Genomic DNA, 6,120 nt, shown 5'->3' on the forward strand with positions numbered 1-6,120 from the left:
AGATTTAAGGGTCAAATTAGACTTACCTGTCTAAAGTGTGGCCAAATGTAACCTACTAGAGGCAGACCCCCATCTTATGTGATGATTGTTGACATTGGTCACCATGTTTACCTGTAGCCCTGGGCTTTTCCTGCAGCACTGCACGTGTGGTTGGTAGCCTGAGAGGAGACAAAGGGACAAGACCATGAAGGGTAAAGTCAGAAAAACATTCCACATGTGAAAATTCTTTATACAGCTTGGTTTAGCTGAGGTTTCATTGGCCAGCCGTCATTCCATGAGAGCCTATGCACTTTGTGCTTTAATTCCAATTCCAGGTTCTAACCTCACGACACTGTATTCTATGAGGGACGGCTGGCTGATGCAGCGCAACGTTCCTGTTGTCATAACATCAAGGTCATGAATTCAGTACTCTGGGAACACATATACTGACACAGTGCTTAATTGTACTACAACGAAAACCGCTCAGAACAAAAGCTTCTGATGAATGACTGCATGTAATGTAAATGTAGAGTGTCTTTACAGAGTGAGAGACCGGGCCTGTTTGGAGTCATCAGAGAGAGCATTCCTGCTATTGTTTAAATACACAACAAACCATGTCTGCAACCGCCATAACCCTTATCTGCACCACTGTGTTCAATCTATGTAGGGACATACATGTAGGTTGACCATACTTGAGTTTGAGTAAAAGAGGACATAGAATACAGATCACCCCGCCCCTCCCCCACGACGATGTTTTGCCATCTTTTTTAATACAGATGACCCCGCCCCCTCCCCCCGCAACGAGGTTTTGCCATCTTTTCCACATGCAGATGTCATGTGCTGTTGTAACATGTACTGTTGTAAACAATGCAACTAGTCACTAGTTGCACTGTTTACAACAGCACATGACATCTGTGTAATGTCATGTTGTAAACAATGCAACTAGTGACTAGAAGGTCGCAAGAAGGTGGAACGTAAGGGGAATATCCTTTCCAAAAGTTGTAAGGGCGTTAAAAATAGTTTGTGAAAGACCCAGAGAAACACAAATATCCGACGAGGCAAAATCCCGGACAATTTTGGAATCCCTGCCGGACGCATTTTTTAGGTCTCGAAAAGAGCATTCATCCGGGCAAAAGAGGACGTCTGGCCACCCTAATACATGACAATCACATGTAGTTGTTTAAATGTAATCCCTAATGACTAAGTGAATAAAAAGGGGGTTCATTATTCTACTCTGCTTGCAGACTACAAAACTGTTGTTATATCCTGAATGATGTTTAATAGCTTGATGATCAACTTCAATTATCCACAACATTTAGTCAACTTAAAAATGCTACAAGCAGCAGTTCTAAAAGGTTTTTTAACTGAATCAGCTATGGCATTCAGAGAAAAGTATTGTTAGCATAAAAACAGCCTGAAGTACAAAAAAAGGACATTAATGTTATAAAGAACCATTTATTGAATATTCTAGTTGAAATGCCTTTAGAAAGCAAACCAGTTACCAACACTGTGCGCCAGCGCCATAAGATCCACATCCACCCAGCTAGAGCAACAAACATTCCGGTAGGCTCCCGCAGTCTAGCGTAGGCTCACTCACTCCCATTCTCGGGGGTGTATTTATGTCAAAAACACTTTCCATCCCTTATCATATCTTCCTCAGTGAAATGTCAACATTTGCCCCTTTTGTACTGATCCGGTGATAGACCAAAGTGTGACTGAAGTTCTCAAGTCAGGTCATGCCGAGGAAAGGAATAATAATTAAAAAAAAAAATTAAACAGATTGTTTAACAAAAGCATCTGAACATATGTCTCTTTTGCAAAACATAACTATTTCAGCACTCCTTGAAAGAAATGTAGATTTTTCAGTAAGACAAATGTCATACTAACGGTCATACGACAGAGATGAGATTATGACATCAAAAGTAGAGAATAAAAAAAGGACACCGTTCCTCAAACACTAATTCTGGTTTACGTAACACTGAGTAAACTCCTCTTATATAACAATGACCTGGTTCGCCATCACTGTTGACACAAACAGCTGGGTACTGCCCTAAACAATGGTATAAATCCAATGGGTAGCTACAGGCAAGGAGTTACGGGCCCAGGTCAAGGGCATCTTGGCCAACAACCTCTCCCTCACACATACCCACAAGCAGGAAACACAAAATTATGAACCATAAGATAGCTACACAAAACATTACAGTATGAATCTAATTATTAACCATTAGATAGATGTATTAAAACATTACAGTATGAATCTAATTATTAACTATAAGATAGATGTATTAAAACCTTACAGTATGAATCTAATTATTAAGCATAAGATAGATGTATTAAAACCTTACAGTATGAATCTAGGTCATATGCAAGTCTAACTAAACATTTGACAAGTGTGACCAATGGCCTGTATATGTAGGGGTCAGTGTGGATAATTTATGTCCTTCAAGTACAAGAGAATTGTATTTTCCATGCAGTTAAAAGTGAAAGCCAGTCACCCCATCAACAATTCATCATCTCTCATTCACACTTTTGTATCTCTTCCTGACACCACAGGTGAGTTCAAGTGACATTTAGAAGAGAGTTATCAATTTCTTTTGAGTGTCAGGTTGCTTTTTGGGAGCTTGTCTGTGTATATTCCCTTGATTCTGTGCGTGAGTAGTTTTGCATGCCTTCGGTGAGACTGTTTGTGTATACAAACCGCCTGGATTACTGTTGATTATCTGTAGCTGAACTGTATGTTAGCATTCCATAAGAATGACCAAACAAGTCTTAGCATGGAGGAGGACTTCACTGACAGATGCAATGCCGTTTTAATACATCTGCCATTCGTGCAGTGTGGAAACACAGACCTCCTCTCTGAGCTAAAATAAACCTTTGGCTTGGCAAGGCAATTCATTACCCTGGAGTTAACAATTCATTAAACTTTAATTTAATTTGTACCAGGAAATATGTATGTCTTGATTTTATTTGTGTAAATACTACAACTGATGAATTGATTAAATCACAAGGTTGCAAAAGCTGATTAAAACAAGACTTATGATGAGCCTTTGTTTGTCATATCGTGGTATACTCAACTACCTGTCATCAACCTAATCTGTTATTTTGTTTATTTTTAAAGGCAGACTACAGTAAGACATACTGTAGACAAAATAAAAGTTATTGAAAGAAGCAGATTGAAAAACACAAAGGGAATTAGATGGACTTGAACAAGGACTGTGTTTATCTATAACTCACCAGTTATTTATAGTGAGTTACATCCTCTCTACTACAATTATCACTGCAGTTATTCACCCGGCCACACAACCTGAGAAGTGCCCCACTCACACCATTTAGTGAGAACACCGTTAGCCACAAAGCAGTCTGTGCATGCGAGATGGTGGCCTGGGAGGGCCAGAGCAGCGCAGAGAGTAAACCTCACTCCCAAGTGCTTTAGGACACCTGAAAATGACTGACCCTTGTAATCATGGATTTTAGCCTCCGTCGCCAACAGGCCTGCCTCCCATGTACTGGTTCAATTCCAGTGTTGGACATCTGCTGATGCACATCACACATGCATCCTTCGTGTTTCTGCTGGTGGTGTTACGTTGATGCATGGCAACAGGCCACTGCTGTGCTTTTTTTGTTGTTCTTTTCACTTCATTTTTGAAGAGAACTCACGGTTGCACTTTGCTTGCTTCCTATGCAGCACATACCTTCAGTTTGAATCATGCTCCATTTTGTAATGTAAGACACACTGCCTGTGGTATTCCATTATTTTTCGAATGCTCCAACACAAAACTGGCAAGAGATGTTAATATAAAGTTGTCAAGACTACATCCTGTCAATCAGTAAAGCTCTAAATATCTCACTCTCTCATATATACACAAGCACACACACACAAACGGCACACAGCTTAAACTAGATACAGAGTCCAAAACGTCAGTCATGATGGGATATTATATGTCACATAAGGATCATGAGCGTGACGTGACCTAGCAACACTCCATTAGTTTACAGCCAAACCACAGCAGTACATTTGCTTCATTCAGCTCATTTCATGACTATTATGAAGCCATTTAGTCCTACTTAGAAGAAAAGGGAAAACACACACACACACACACACACACACACACCACAGGCTCCTCTATTGCACATCACACTTACCTGCACCAGGTACAATTCCATCAGCTTCATATGTGTGCTTGAAATTCACTTTATTCACTTAAAAACAACAGCCGTGACTCAGAAAAGTTGTGATAGAAGTTGGATATCATCACAAAGCGGTGTGGTGGACTGTCAAATGCTGACAGGGCAACAATTTCGAATTACTGGTCTGGTATTGTATGTCTGACCAAAAAATCAACAGGTAATTTGGTTAGGCGGGTTTGTATTCTAAAACCACATTCAATGGGGTTCATTATCGGACAAAACATGCGTACCTCTGGATATGGTTTTGAAGTGGCATACACATAATATTCTCATGAATATATTGTTGATAGTTGACTTAAAAGGTAAATGTAACAGTATTGAGGTCAATGAGCGAAATTCGGCGTAATTGACCAAACAACTCTTCTTTTTTCTTCTATTTTCTATTAAATCAATACCAAAATGATCCGAGACTCCACCATGGCAAAACTGCTTAAATAATTAATTAATCCTTTGTTAAAGCGGTGTACAGCGTAAATTGCAAAATGGAGAAGTGCATGATCTCGGCAAGAACACATTGTCAATATGTTAATTTATCCTTCATTTTATTTGGTATATTAGTCCTAATTAAATTTTGAACACAGATGTGATCCACATGGTGGCTGATTCCCCTTATAAACCTGCAGAATGCGCAGCAAGAGAATTTCAAGTTCACCCATAGGCAAACATTCTGTTAAGTGCCTTCACATGCACATGATTTTATGATGATTTGACAAATGTCAGATTTAAGAAGAGAATGTGGAAGAAATCTATATTAAAAAGGGAAATGCCTTGTTCGCTGTCTTTTTTTTTTTTTTTTTTACAAACCCACCTGTGTGCACCTGTGTATTAACTACAAAATCAATGTATAAACCACGTTTAATAGTCTGGAAATCACTTTAAGACTTTCATGCCCAGTAGGAAACAAGCAGTTGTGTGTAAGATACACCAAAGGCGGACAGCAACCATTTGAGCAAAGTAGGAGGTGGATAAGTTAGTAAGTGTCCTAAGAGAAGAGAATGTTGAGGACCCCAATGCCCGGTAGGCTCTCTGACATCATTCCAAATAGAACCCATGATCTGGGAATGTTGTAAACATGTGCCTATACAGAAATCATCAGTAGACACTCGGTCAAATGTGCCTCTGATTTGATCCATGCTGATTGAATGGAACATAAGAAAAACACTGTCCACTTGAAACCTCCAATGGTATGAAGCTACCCATAAAACCTATGAATCAATCTTTCCAAAACTCAAATATCGATCTAAGTGATGCATGGATTTGGGCTGTCATGTGAAAATCTTGCATTACCATGTTCCGTATACCTCAATGTCACCCATAGCAATACCAATATTATTCAAATGATATTGCAATACATTTTTTTTTCTGGTAATGTTAAATCTCCCATACAACAGATGCATATGGTTGAGTGTTGAAAATGTTAAATGGTGACAATCTTTGTTTCACATATTTTAAAAAGGCGGTATTGAGTATCCCCTCATCCAGTTATGCCCCTCTACTACTATAGTTATACAGCTGTATTTACTTCAAAATAGGATGTCATAATCCAAGATACAGTAACGCATTTTTCCTTACAGTGCAAACATGTCCTTCCCGTCTACATTTAATACAACAGCAGTCAGTATACTTTGTTGGCCATGTCACCATTTTTGCAGGGCAACGCCAAAAGCATTCTGTAGGTATTTATTGACCATACAGACAAACAGTTGCAGGTCTCTGGACACACACACACACACACACACACACACACACACACACACACACACACCCCCACCCACACCCACACACGGTACAAAGCCATAGATATTCTGAATTGGTTTGCAAAGGTTACAGGAGCTCTATCTAGGTCTGACAAAGATTTTGGTGTCCCCTTACCTTCCTGGCGTCATATGTTTACTGTAGAAAAGAGAAATTAAACTCCAAACCTATTATATTAGTAGTATTGTCAGCTTTGCA

The sequence above is a fragment of the Sprattus sprattus genome (genome assembly GCF_963457725.1).
Source record: "Sprattus sprattus genome assembly, chromosome: 3".
NCBI lineage: Eukaryota > Metazoa > Chordata > Actinopteri > Clupeiformes > Clupeidae > Sprattus > Sprattus sprattus.